Source organism: Patella vulgata, chromosome 5, assembly GCF_932274485.2.
Source record: "Patella vulgata chromosome 5, xgPatVulg1.2, whole genome shotgun sequence".
Classification (NCBI taxonomy): Eukaryota; Metazoa; Mollusca; class Gastropoda; family Patellidae; genus Patella; species Patella vulgata.
The window spans coordinates 48,736,665-48,752,462 of NC_065883.2; the positions used below are offsets into that span (position 1 = coordinate 48,736,665).

Here is a 15,798-nt window from a genome sequence, read left to right on the forward strand (position 1 = left end):
ATCCGATATGCCGAATATCAAAAGGAACCAAGATCTTTTGGTTATTAACTTACATTTCAAGTTTCATAAAAATCAAAAGAAAATTGTGACCTCTAGAGGGTCCACAACATTGATATACCATATTTTTACACTATTTGAGTACGAGGGGCGGCCATTTTGTCTGTCAGTTTTGGGCCGATTTTCACAAAATTCGAACTCAGCTGTCCTTATGGTGTAACGGTGTTATAATAATACGTTTTTTTAAATCGGATAAAAATTATGACCTCTGTAGGGTCCACAAGCTAAAAACGCGATTTTTCGTACAATCAGGAGCCATAATTCAGGAAGTTACGGTCTGATACATGCCAATATCAAAAGGAACTTAGATCTTGGGGAGATAAAGCTATATTTAAAGTTTCGTTGCAATCGGATAAAAATTGTGACCTGTAGAGTGTCCACAAACAAATTGTGGACGGATGTCTGGACGGACAAAGAGGAGCGACGACAATAGACGTCCACATGAAAATGTGGGCGTATAAAAAGGCGATTTTTCGGACAATCAGGGGCCATAATTCATAGTTACGTTCCGATGGGCGCAAATCTCGAAAGGAACCAAGATCTTTGGGTTATAATCATGCATGTCAAGTTTCATCAAAATCGGTTCAAAATTGTGACCTCTATAGGGTCCACAAGCTAAAAACGTGATTTTTCGTACAATCAGCGGCCATAATCCATGAAGTTTCGATCCAATACATGCCAATGTTGAAAGCATCCAAGATCTTTTGGTGATAAACCTATATTTCAAGTTTCGTCAAAATTGGATAAAAATTGTGACCTGTAGATAGTCCACAAACAATTGCAGATGTCCTTATGTCTGGACGTCCGGGACAGGGGCGACGACAATATACGTCCACATGAAAATGTGGGCGTATAAAAAGTATGTAATACCAAGGTTGTGGACCCTCTAGAGGTCACAATTTTTATTATATGCCCACATTTTTATGTGGACGTATATTGTCGCCCCCGTCCGTCCACAATTGTTTGTGAACAGTCTACAGGTCACAATTTTTATCCGATTTCAATGAAACTTGAAATATAGGTTTATCACCCTAAGATCTCGGTTCCTTTCGATATTGGCATCTATCGGACCGTAACTTCCTGAATTATGGCCCCTGATTGTACGAAAAATCACGTTTTTGGCTTGTAGAGGTCATAATTTTTATCTGGATTTGTTGAAACTTGAAATGTAAGTTTATAACCCAAAGATCTCGGTTCCTTTCGATATTCGCGCATATCGGACAGTAACTTCCTGAATTATGGCCCCTGATTGTACGTAAAAACACGTTTTTTGGCTTGTGGACCCTATAGAGGTCATAATTTTTATCCGATTTAAAAAAACGTATTATTATATCACCGTTAAACCCTAAGGACGGTTGAGTTCGAATTTCGTGAAAATTGTCCAAAAACTGACAGACAAAATGGCCGCCGTTCGTTCTCAAATAGCGTAAAAATATGGTATATCAAGGTTATGGAACCTATAGAGGTCCCATTTTTTATCCGATTTTGTTGAAACTTGTAATGTAAGTTTATAACACAAAGATCTTGGTTCCTTTCGATATTCGTGCATATCAGACTGTAACTTCATGAATTATGGCCCCTGATTGTACGCAAAAACGCGTTTTTTGGCTTGTGGACTATAGAGGTCATAATTTTTATCCGATTTAAAAAAACGTATTTTTATATCACCGTTACACCCTGAGTTCGAATTTTGTGAAAATCGGCCCCAAACTGACAGACAAAATGGCCGCCCCTCGTTCTCAAATTGCGTAAAAATATGGTATATCAAGGTTGTGGACCCTATAGAGGTCACAATTTTTATCCGTTTTTGTTGAAACTTGAAATGTAAGTTTATAACTCAAAGATCTTGGTTCCTTTCGATATTTGCACATATCGAATTGTAATTTCCTGAATTATGGCCCTTGATTGTAGGAAAAATCACTTTCGTTTTAGCTTGTTTTCTATCCATCTCTCGAAAATGTGGGCGTATCCTGCCTGGCAGCCACTGGTTAACTATTATAGTGAGAACTGCCAGCTCTTTATCTAATCTCACATTATGTATCTTTAATTGAATTGTATATTAAATGCCTTGATTAAAGATACATTAGTTAAGAGTTTAATAAAGAGTTGGCCATTCTTGCTATAATAATTCAAAAATAGATGATAAGAAAAAGAAAATATTGAAAATTTCAGTCTAATTACTTTATTCTGAACGTAGTTGTCACTGATAGTACGAAAAATCATATTTCTAGCTTGTGGTCCCTCTAGAGGTCACAATTATTATCCGATTTTAAAAACCGTTTGATTATATCACCTGTTACAAATTAAGGAAGGTTGACTTCGGATTTCGTGAAAATCAGACCAAAACTGACAATTTTGATGAAACTTGAAATGTATGTTTATAACCCAAAGAACTTGGGTCCTTTCGATATTTGCGCATATCGGATCGTAATTTTCTGAATTATGGCCATTGATTGTACGTAAAATCGCGTTTTTAGCTTGTGGTCCATGGGTTCCACGTCGGCTGTATATGGCGGTCAGGACCTAGGGCTATGGAAAATGACCGTAACTAGAGCTGACCCAACGGTCATTTTGCATGCCGGAAAGAGAGCCTTTTTTTCAAAACCCAATTTTCAAACATGGCTACGATCGACCTCCACTATGGAATTATATACAACTGGCGGTAGTTTTTACTTTGATGTCCATAGCAGTACAACCTGTCATGACATCATCATAGGTTGATATATTCGTTCATATCAACCGCTGATGACGTCATGACAGGTTGATATTTCATATCAACCGCTAATGACGTCATCGCAGGTCAATATATTCGGCTCATATCAACCGCTGATGACGTAGATGATCGAAATAATACAAAAAAACACAGAAATAAATTTATTCTTTTGACAATTAAAATTTGTTATGGTACAGTTTCTAACATTCAGCACCGAAATAGACGGCGTACTTATCGACAACCATGTATTTAGATCGGTTATCCATGTCTAAGACATCTTTCAGAATTTTCTTTTCGTCCACATTGCGATTATTTCTCCACACACTACACGACTTGAAAGTATTTATCGCCCAAGAGTTCCTTTGTAAAGTATTTTTGGGTACAGTCCACTTAAAACAGTCGCACAAATCCTTCTCTGAACATACCGAAAACCTTCAATCATGGTTCACTGTCAGAATTCTTGGAAAAGAATGCCTTTTGGTCCAAATTTTCTGCAGGCTTTGGATAGATCCTCGTCGATGTTTGCATTCACATCTATTCCATCGTCAATATGTTGGTTAAAAAGGATTGATTATTCGTCTGACTTCGTATTACTATCCATTTTGTTTTTGCTTTCAATTCAATAGTCCAAAATGGCGACGTATAAACAAAAACATGCACGTAATTGCACGTGATTACTTCGGTAATTTTCGCTATTTGGCGGAAACTATCGAGCAATTATCCAATCGTTGTTGCCTTTTAATGGAAGAACCCATTAAATTTAAGGGTGAAATGGCGTTGTATATGTCGGATATAAACCTACTCTCCCTCGGATTGATATGGTAGAGAACGCTTGGGCTTCGCCTGCGCGTTCTCTACCATATCAACCTCGGGTAGGTTAATATCCTATACATACAATTGTACGGCCAGTACAGAATAATCCATTCAGGACCGAAATAGGCGGCGTACTTATCGACAACCATGTATTTAGATCGGTTATCCATGTCTAAGACATCTTTCAGAATTTTCTTTTCGTCCACATTGCGATTATTTCTCCACACACTACACGACTTGAAAGTATTTATCGCCCAAGAGTTCCTTTGTAAAGTATTTTTGGGTACAGTCCACTTAAAACAGTCGCACAAATCCTTCTCTGAACATACCAAAAACCTTCAATCATGGTTCACTGTCAGAATTCTTGGAAAAGAATGCCTTTTGGTCCAAATTTTCTGCAGGCTTTGGATAGATCCTCGTCGATATTTGCATTCACATCTATTCCATCTTCAATATGTTGGTTAAAAAGGATTGATTATTCGTCTGACTTCGTATTACTATCCATTTTGTTTTTGCTTTCAATTCAATAGTCCAAAATGGCGACATATAAACAAAAACATGCACGTAATTGCACGTGATTACTTCGGTAATTTTCGCGAATAGTGTAAAAATATAGTATATCAAGGTTGTGGACCCTGTAGAGGTCACAATTTAAATCCTATTTTGATGAAACTTGAAATGCATTTCCTATTTTCTGATTATACGAAAAATCGCCTTTTTTAGCTTGTGGTCCCTCTGGAGGTCACAATTATTATCCGATTTTAAAAGCCATTTGATTATATCACTGTTATACCGTAATGAAGGTTAACTTTGAATTTCGTGAAAATCAGATCAAAACTGCCGCCGCTTGTATGCGAATAGTGTAAAAATATGTTATATAAGTGTGTGGACCCTGTAGAGGTCACAATTTTAATCCGGATTATAACTTTCTGGATTATGGCCATTGATTGTATACAAAATTGCGTTTTTAGCTTGTGGTCCCTCTAGAGCTAACAATTTTTATCCGATTTAAAAAATCGTTTGAATATATCATCATTAAACTGTAATGATAGCTGAATTATGGCCTTCCTTTGATTGTACGAAAAATCGCTTTTTATACGCCCACATTGAAATGTGGTCGTATATTGTCGTTGCCCCTGTCCGTCCGGCCGGAGGTCCGGCGTTCACAATTACTTGTGGACGCTCTAGAGGCTAAGGTTAATATCCGATTGACCTTAAATTTATACACTGTGTTTAAGGTCATGGGACGAAGAAGCCTATTGATTTTCAGCGATTTCTGATTATTACTGCCAGAGTTATGGCCCTTGATCATGTTGAAAAATCTTGTGGACACTCTAGAGGCTAAAGTTAATATCCGATTGACTTTAAATTTATACATAGTGTTTAAGGTCATGAGACAAAGAAGTCTTTTGATTTTGAATGAATTTTTATGACTTGAACAGCTAAATCCATGATATTAAAAGTTTTATATACTTAACATTAGCATGGGGCAGAACTTTATAAAAACTAAATTCTAATGGTTTTCTGAAAATTATTTCATGAGTTGTTACTCTTAATCAGATTTTAGTGTATTATAAATGTTTCATTACCAAAAAATGTAAAACACTTGTTGACTGCCTGGACGATTTTGCTGGTGTGGGTGTATGTTTCATTGCATGGCAACCTATCTTTTAGCTTGTGGTCCCTCTAGAGGTTACAATTATTATCCGATTTTAAAAAACGTTTGATTATATCACCATTTTACACCGTAATGCAGGTTGACTTCGAATTTCGTGAAAATCGGACCAAAATTGCCGGACAAAATGGCCGCCGCTTGTACCCGAATAGTGTAAAAAATGGTATATCAAGGTTGTGGACCCTGTAAAGGTCACAATTTTAATCCTATTTTGATGAAACTTGAATGCATGTTTATAACCCAAAGATCTTGAATCCTTTTGATATTTGCGCATATCGGATTGTAACTTCCTGAATTATGGCCCCTGATTATACGAAAAATCGCCTTTTGATACTCCCACATTTTCATGTGGACATATATTGTCGTCGCCCCTGTCCGTCCGGACGTCTGTCCATCGTCCACAATTTCTTGTCAACGCTCTAATGCCAAAAGTTATCGAGTTGTTTTAAAATTGATATATCGTCAATTTTAGTAAGTTCTCAGGGGAAACAAAAAACTATCTGCGGTCCCAGATTTTTTATTGAATGTGATTATATTTCTAATTTATGAACTAAATTGTGGAAAATTTAATATGGGAAGGTTATTTTTGGAATAATTTTAGGGGTTTAGTGCTGTGGCTGTATACAACATTTTGTCTTGTGAAATGGCGGCGTATGTGATATACGACGTTCTGATAACAAACTATAAGCCTGTTCTGGGTATATACGACGTTTTTTTCTTAATAACCTATTTACACAGATTATTTTTTAGGGTAATTTATCTAGTACAGTGGCGGACGCAGGATATTTTTTTTATCGGCTGGGGGGGAGGGGGTGCAGAGCAAATGGATTGTAAAGCTTATCTGCACCCGAATATAACACTCAATTTCATCAGCTGTAGCTGACATAATCCAAGGCAAATAACCCTGAGCCATAGTATCCAAGACATAATTCAAGGTAAGTAATCCAAGGCTATAATATCTACGACATAATTCAAAGTAAGTTACCGAGGGTCATAGCATCTACTACACAATTCCAGGTAAGTTTCCTGGTAGGTAAATAGCCTTGGATCAGTTCTGGTAGGTAAATATAGCCTTGGATAGGGATGATACTGAATACGCAACCTAAGATAAGATATCAAGTGTTGTGATATTTACTCCATAAACAGGAGTTATAAACAAAACCCAATGTACGTTTAGCCAGGAGCATGGAATCTATTAGAGAAAAGCTATCGAATTAGACTTTTCAAAAAATGTTGTGAAGACTTGTTCTAGGTACATCTTGTCTGATGATGATCGGCAGTAATGGGACGGCAATTTAGGTAAAGAGTCTAGAAATCTTTTAGTGGTTAAATATGTAGACGATTCTCTATTCTTGGATTTTGTTCTATTTTCGGTCGAGCCAGGTGTTGTACCGTTTTTGGAACGGTCGAACCATCTGTACACCATTTTTTCTCCGAGAGCAAACGTCGATAAAGACATATTCTTGCAGACCTGTAGTCTGTCATTGTTTTTAATTAAGTGGTAATGGTAAGTAGTTTGCTTTCTGTATGTCTTTTCTACCATTTCGCATACGGTTCTATCCTTGACATTACATTTCTTTACAAGATTTACTATATGTATACCTCTTTTTGGTCCGGGGGGTTGGATGGCTGAATGGTTAGCGTGCGCGCGCTGTATCATAAAGTCTGTCATTGAGTCGACTGGCGTGGTTTCGAATCCCCGGTTGTACGTGGCAAGGAGCAGGGTCGCCTGTCCAACCTCGTGGGTTTTCTCCGGGGCCTCTGGTTTCCTCCCACTGCTAAAGACCCCTACGCGCAAGCGAATTATGTAAATAAAATTGAACCATATGTTAGTCCCGAAATGACCTAGTTTGTGTTGAGTGGACGTTAAACCCCATTTCTCTCTCTCTCTCTCTCTTTTTGGTCCAAACTCATCTTCCAGAATGCTTCAAATAGACTACGTCTGTCATCCTCTGTAAATTTGCTAGGATTTGGAGCTTTACACTTTGATGTAGGGGAGGGTGGGGAGAATTGGGATGGGGGGAAACTGGGACATAGCTTGCCAATCAAACTTTTTTCGACCAATCAAATTTTTACTAGCCATTTTTTGCAGCCCTTTGCTTCCTGTTGCTTCCATGTGTTTGGCACTTATGAAGGATTGGTGTGGTAAGTACAGTGTTCTTTTTTGTTTTTTGTACAGAAAACGTATTTTTTAAAAATTCGTTTAGAGGTTTCTGTTGGATAGTTGTAATACTTATGTAGTAGGGTGGTATATTCTCTTTAAGTATTTGGTGTGATATTCTCTTTAAGTATTTTATCCAGTTCTATTGTCCTGTATATCCAGTAAGTTTTGTTTTTCCAGTTGGTATAATTAGTTTAGTTTATAGTTTAAACATGTTATTTTAACATGGTGAGTAGTATTCTGTTACTTAGATACTGTCCTAACATCATGTTTCACCTTTAGTGACTTTTTCTTAGATCTCCATCTTGAAGGCAACAATTTCTTTCTACAGCACTGCATTTACTAATTCGGTGTTTCTCTCTTTTGTACCTGTATATATGGTTTCCTTATACATTATTAGTTCTAATTCTTCATTTCTTAAGAGCACCTTTATCAGGTGCTCTTCTTCTTGTCTTCTACTTGTTCTTCTTCCTGTAAATAATTGGCTGTTTTGTTCCTGTGTATTGTAAATAAACTGTATAGCTGTGTTCCTGTCTTTGTCTCTTTTCGTTCAACCCGCGACCTGGAAAGGGGATAGTCCGTTGTCCATCGATCCTGCTACAAAATGGCGCCCAACGTGATTTAAAGAGACATTGTTCCAGTTTTGTGCTTTGTGATCTGTGTTTTGTGTTTGTGTATTTATTGGATTTTATTTCGCGGGAATCAGCGCTTTAATCTGTAAGTTATTTCATTTTATACTTGGCCAAGTCATTAATATTTGTGGGGGTTAATATTTGATCTGATGTGACTTTAGAAATGGTTGTTATAATATTATAAGTTCTATTTATTGGCATTAACTGTGTGTGTTTGTGTGTGTGTGTGTGTGTATTTGAGGACGCTTGAATACACAATATTATCCAAAAGTTTTCTTATAATATTATAACATACTTATTTATTGCTAGTTATCATATATATAATTAAGTGTATGCCTATTACAGGTGACATATTTACATTGAACGCAATCATAATATAAGTAATTTACATATTTACTTGGATAAATTATTTACATAGTAGTACAAATAATTTATTTTGTTTGGCCGTTGTAAATAAGTTTTCTCTTTAGTTTTAGGGTATTGTGACATTGACCTACTGACATTGACACAGTGACCTTATGACAGGACCGCCATTTTATTTGTTTACATTTCCCTTTGTTCTATAAATTAACAATTTCTACACATACACTTGCATGTAACATCTCTCCATTTCTATACTTCTATTTTCATAAATTACTTTACATTTGGTAGGTACATATGTTTATATATATGCATTTGGTTTACAATATTCGTACTTTGAATTGAATTATAAATTGTGGTATCTGTAGTTGGTATTTAGATTTGATTTATCTTAATCAGATCAGGTTTAAATTTTTTTTTTTTTTTTGGACTTGTGATTTTCGTCAGAGTGTGTTTTATATTATAGATTTCTTGTGTTGTTTGACTTGTGTTCTGGACTTGATTATTATTATTTTTTGACATAGCTTCAACTGAATTAGTATTGATTAGGATATTAGTATTTCAGTTTAGGTACTTAGACTTATTTGAAATAGCTTAGTTGATGTCTGATTGATCCTGGACTTGTATAGTTTGTTGATAGTGATAGCTCTTTATGGTTTCCGAAGGGATGTAAGTATTGGTTACTGTAGGTGGTGCTTGAGCGAGGTAAGTGCTGGTTACCAGAGGTGAAGCTGAAGGGATGTGAGTACTGGTTATTAGAGGTGGTAAAGGAATGTAAGTACTGGTTACTGGGGGGGGGGGTGCTAAAGGTATGTAAGTACCATTTACTTGAGGTGTTGCCGGAGCGGCATGAATACTGATTAGTGGTGGTGGTTCTGGAGTGAAGTAATTATTGGTTATTGGAGGTGGTGCTGGGGCAGGTAAGTACTGGGCCTAGAAATGATGTTGAAACAAGGTAAGTACTGGTTGCATAAGGTGGTGTTGGATCAAGGTACGTGTTAGTAACTGCACGTGGTGCTGGGGCCAGATAAGAAGACCGCCAATCTAACTCATGATCACAGCTACATATTACTAAGGGGTCTGTAGAGGGTTTTAAAATCTCGTTAAGCCGTCCATTATTTATAGTAAATCTCTGACTAGATGCTTGACTAGATGTGCCAGATGGAATCGACTTACAGGAGTCCTAATGAATATATTTAGATGGACTTTCAGCTATAGCTTTATGTTCCGATGCCGGTATAACTATAGCATTCAGGCGGCCTTGACTAATAAAACCAGCCGCTGCCAGGCAGGATACGCCCACATTTTCGAGAGATGGATAGAGAACAAGCTAAAACGAAAGTGATTTTTCCTACAATCAAGGGCCATAATTCAGGAAATAACATTTCGATATGCGCAAATATCGAAAGGAACCGAGATCTTTGGGTTATAAACTTACATTTCAAGTTTCAACAAAATCGGATAAAATTGTGACCTCTATAGGGTCCACAACCTTTATATACCATATTTTTACGCTATTTGAGAACGAGGGGCAGCCATTTTATCTGTCAGTTTTGGGCCGATTTTCACGAAATTCAAACTCAGTCGTCCTTAGGGTGTAACGGTGATATTATAATACTTTTTTTTAAATCGGATAAAAATTATGACCTCTATAGGGTCCACAAGCTAAAAATGCGATTTTTCGTACAATCAGGGGCCATAATTCAGGAAGTTATGTTCTAATATGCACGAATATCGAAAGAAACCGAGATCTTTGGGTTATAAGCATACATTTCAAGTTTCAACAAAATCGGATAAAAATTGTGACCTCTACAGTGTTCACAAGCTAAAAACGTAATTTTTACATACAATCAGGGGTCATAATCCATGAAGTTAAAGTCCGATACATGCCAATATCGAAAGAAACCGAGATCTTAGGTTGATAAACCTATATTTCAAGTTTCATTGAAATCGGATAAAAATTGTGACCTGTAGACTCTTCACAAACAATTGTGACGGACGGACAGGGGCGACGACAATATGACAATTTGAAAATGTGGGCGTATAAAAATTGTGTCTTAATTTAAGGACATTTTTATCGGAATATAAACAAGATTTCTTACGTTCTGGTAAAAAAATCGGGATCTTTACGTGAATCGTCGCTATCTTCACCACTGGAATATTTTAAATTTGTTGTGGAAACTTTCTCATTTTTAAACAGTTTATAAGGAGGTGGCACATGTACTTCCTGAGTCTTAGCTTTCGATGTATTCGAATTTAAGGAGATCTGAAGCATACGTTTCCCCCTTGACAAAGACGGTTTCGAATACGTCATTGTAATGGGCACCTGAAACAAATAAGAATAATAATAAAACACTTTGACAAAACTTAAGACTTAGTAAAGTGAAATTAAATTCTTAAGTAAGCTGGTTCGTTCGAGTGTCTAAAAGTTCAAGACTATTGTTTTCTTTTTTTTTTTTCATCTAAATTTTGGACGCAGTTTTACACGCTTTATCTCTAAAAATAACACACTAATATGGATATACTACTTCTGAATTTTATTAACATGCTACGTTTCAATACTCATACAGCAGGTATCGTTATCTTTCTAACGTGAATTCCTCTATCATTTAGTTCAAAATATTACTATTATGTCAAAATAAACAATACCCATCGACAGGCTGTGTTAGACAAAACTTAAGACTTAGTAATGTGAAATTAAATTCTTACCTTGTTAGCCTGTAGTCTGTGTCGACGTCAATTAGGAGATACAACTTTTTGGTTCTTAAAAACCACGTGACTTTGAAAGATGTTTTATGACAAATTGGCGTATATAAGATACCACATTTTGTTTTGTAGAAAATTTCACGAATCAGAATACGAGGTTTAGTCACATGCCTATAACTTGAGTTCTAACTGGATTACAACTACCGCGAATAGAGCATTCGATGCGCCATTAATTTACGATTCTAACCATGTAAAAAACGTTTTTGGCGCCAAAATTGATATACATGGTTTTGATCGCCCACCGATGATATGTTGTTTGCATTAGTGAGATGAAGAAGCCTATTTAATTTCAATATTCAACAATTTCTGTAGAACCTTGTGAACCCTCAAACTGCAAAAATTATAATCTGATATGTATGGAACTGCCAATTACCTACAACGGAATAAATATGCGACAACCCTTGTCGACCGCTCGGACGATTTGGCTGCTGTGGGCATATGTTTCGTTGCCTGGGAACCTATCTTTTAGATTGTGGTCCCTCTATACCTCACAATTTTTATCCAATTTAAAAAAAACGTTTGAATATTTTACCGTTACATGGTTGAGTTAGAATTTCCTGAAAATCAGACCAAGACTGATGGACAAAATGGCTACCCCTCATACTCAAATAGTGTAAATATATGGCATATCAAGATTGTGGACCATCTAGAAGACACAATTCTGATCCGATTTTTATGAAACTTGAAATATATCTTTGTAACTCAAAGATCTTGGTTCCTGTCGATATTCGCGCATATCGGATTGTAACTTCCTTAATTATGACCCTAGATTGTACTCAAAAACGGCTTGTTTTAGCTTGTTCTCTATCCATATCTTGCAAAATGTAAACCTATCCTGCCTGGCTGCCGTTGGTTTTACGTCCACATCGGATATTGGCATCGTATGGAGCCCGGTAAGGACGCAAAATAAAAAAAAATATCTAGCGCACCAGATAATAACTGGCGCGTGCCAGATAATAACTATCACCCGCCAGATAATAAATGGCGCACGCCAGATGATAAAGAACGTGCTCCAGATAATAACTGGCACGTGCCGGATAATAACTGGCGCGCCGGATAATAAATTATTAATTAGACCTTTATTCATATAATCTGCTCTCTAGACGTAGACCATCCGGTGTTTGTGATTTTTAATGGATGGAAACACAACCTCTATTAGATTATTTGCTTTAATAATCAAGATTTTATTTATTATCGTAACAATGGTAGCAAAGACAAAAGAGACCAGCTACTCTTATCAAAACTTCAAACAATGATTATTGACTGAAATTTTTCAGTATGTATTATTATAGCAAAAACGGTCAGCTCTTACTTTATCTAATTCTTACATCAATTGTCTTTAAGGTTTGGGCCGCCGAATGGTTTAACGCGTGCATAGTTTCAATTCCCGTCTTATACGTGACAAAGGTAGGGTCGTCTGTCAAACTCCATGGGTTTTCTCTGGGTCTTCCGGTTTCCTCCCACTGCTAATGACCCTTATGTTAGTCACACACACACAGTCTTTTCTTGAGCTTTCCATTAACAAAATATGATTTACATAATAAACAACGTTTTAGACTCTCGGGAATAACTTTAATACTGAATTTATTTTATTTTAATACTTCGAAGTTATAGCTGAAAGCTACTTATAGGATATAGTTTGGCGGATTTATCAGCTTTATGCTCCTTAAAATGTGTCACTGGGGTTTAATCTTTTTCTATTTAACACTTTAGTATTAAAGATCCAACAGAAATAGATTTTCAAAAACATGTACATACATGTATCATATCTAAAATTAAGTTGTTAAAAAGTATCAATACACATCAACCAAAAGAATTAAAATACAGAGTACCGCAAAGGCTCCGTATTGGGCCCATTGCTTTTTACAGCCTACACAGCTCCTCTTGGTGATGTCATTGGAGATCATGGATTAGACTACCATTTGTACGCCGATGACACCCAACTCTATGTTGCTGTAAATGAACTTTCTGAAACTGTGAAAATAACTATTCTAGAACAATGTATTTTAGACATTAAAACCTGGATGGAAACCAATCTTTTAAAACTGTATGACGACAAGACTGAAGTTATAAGATTTTCAAACCGTTTTAATAAACACAATTTAAAAACCAATGCAGTACATGTTGATAATAGTTCAATTGCATGTGTTGATACTGTAAAGAACTTGGGTGTTATATTCAACTCAAAGATGTCAATGAAAGCACAAATAACTGCAATGTGCAAATCCTGCAATTATCATCTGCCCCTATGCTGTGTAACAAACTTTCCCAACAAACCAAATCCAGCTCATTGGTAGATTTCTTGATCACATTTCATAGCATAGAATTAATTAATAGTAAACGTCAGCCTCCTAGCCTTAAAAAAATTACTCACTAGAGCTAAATTTCAAGCTTCTAGTAATGTTACGTTTACGACTTCTAAGTGCCATAGCCCACTTTGTAAATGTTGCCACCATATGATTATTAATACTGAATTCACTTTTTCTAATACTAATTATAGGTTTAGAATCAATGATAATATGAATTGTAGCCAGACGATATATCGAGAAAAAGACCTATGCAAACATTAATGCACAATCCAAATCGTTTTAACTTCTCATACGAATCAACGTGCCACACAGTTTGCTCCTATTCTATTATATTGTCTGCTCCTAAGTCAGTGACGTAAGCGACATTCCACACCTATACAGATCGAAAAGTTTCAGTATAGCCCGAACATATTCTTTTGAATAGTGTAACCACTTTGGATAGATTTTAAATGCATCGATCGATATTGAGTAAACAGGAACAGTGCTTTCTTCTGCCAAGTCCTGCATCTCGGAAAAGCCTCTTTAACTGTATAACGGATAATTGTATCTGATGATTTACCATGAGAAGGGTTGTTATTTTCTCATAACTAACACCCAAGTGGCAGTATTTACGAATTAGTTGTTTGCAAACGTATCACAAATATTGAGTTACTTGCTCGGCCCGTAGGTAGAGGGTTTTAAGGCATTTTAACACAAAATTAAGCAGTTTTATTCTCCAAAAAATTATCGTGATTGGCCCTTTAACGTATCATCTTGAAAATTTGCATTTGCATACTTATTCTTTGTACCCTAAGGAACATCCCTATTGTTTGGGGTGCATGCCCAACCCCCAGGGGGAGAGCCACGCCCATTTTCTTTTTATGTGTTTGTCGCCTACAGGCCACAATTCTTAATCGATCGTCTTGAAAAATTTTCATATGAATTCCTTGTATCTATTATTTTTGGTGCATGCCCAACCCCCACTGTCAGAGCCACGCCCATTTCTTGTATTTATTTGTTTGTCATCTACAGGCCGCATTTCTTAACATATCACCTTGAAACTTTGCATACGCATTCCTTCTATCCAAAGGAACATCCCTATTGTTTTTGGTGAATGCCCAACCCACAGAGGCAGAGCCACGCTCATTTTCTTTTTGTGAGTCTGTGTGTCACTTACGGGTCGCAATTCTTAATCGATCCTCTTGAAAACTTTTCATACGTATTCCTTATACCCTAAGACTGACCTCTATTATCATTTTTGGTGCATGCCCGACCACCTGGGACAGAGCCACACCCAATGTTTGTGTGTCTTGTGTTTCGCCTACAGGCCGCACTGTAGTCGATCCTCTTGAAAACTTTTCATACTTATTCCTTATTCTCTAAGGCTGACCTCTATTATTATTTTTGGTGCATGCCACAGCCCCTGGGACAGACCAACACCCAATGTTTGGGTGTCTTGTGTTTCGCCTACAGGCCGCAATTCTTAACAGATCCTTTTGAAACTTTGAATACCTATTCCTTATACATTATGGATGACCCCTATTGTTTTTTGGTGATTGCCCAACCCCCAGGAGCAGAGCCACACCCATTTTTTCTTTGTATCTCTGTGTGTTGCCTACAGGCCACGATTCTTAATGGGTCGTCTTTGAACTTGGGATATGTATTCCTTTTATAGCCTAAGGACGACAACTGCATGTCCCAACACCCAGGGACTGAGCCACACCCAATTTTTGTGTTTATTTTTTACAGTACAGGCCGCAATTCTGAATGGATCAACTTGGTACTTGGCATATGTATTCCTTATAGCCTAAGGGCATCAACTATTGATTTTGGTGAATGCCCTGAGCCCCCAGGATCAGAGCCACGCCCAATTTTTGCCTTTAGCGCCCAAAGGCCACAATTCTGAATGGATTATCTTGGAACTTGGTATACTTATTCCTATTGATGTTGGTGCACGACCCCCTCCACCAGCTCTCACCCTTTCTGCGGTGCCACACCCACGTTTTGTTGATATTTTGTCTGTAAATGATATACAGGTTACAAATATTAAGGCAAAAAAAAAAAATATTCTGTTTCTGGTAACCCGACCGACCCATTACAAAACCTGCCGATTCAAATATTTTTTTTTAGTGTCAAGAGAAATAAAAACCTTTTTTGTTCAACGAGCGACCATTCAGAATACACTAAGCCTACCGGATTCGTGAAAATGCCTATATTATTTGTTGCTATAAATGAATATAAATATCATCGTTCTTTAAATCTGCATTTTCTGCAGAAAATATAATGAATACACTTCAAGAGAAGATTGACTTTACTTTTCAGTATAGATATAC

The 15,798-nt window shown here is 36.8% G+C and overlaps 1 protein-coding gene across 1 annotated transcript in view; it reads left to right on the forward strand.

Annotated features, from left to right (window-relative positions):
- LOC126821156 (ATP-binding cassette sub-family C member 10) overlaps positions 1 to 15,798 on the forward strand; it is a 79,347-nt gene that overhangs the window by 62,730 nt on the left and 819 nt on the right. The gene's annotated exons all lie outside the window — the stretch shown is intronic.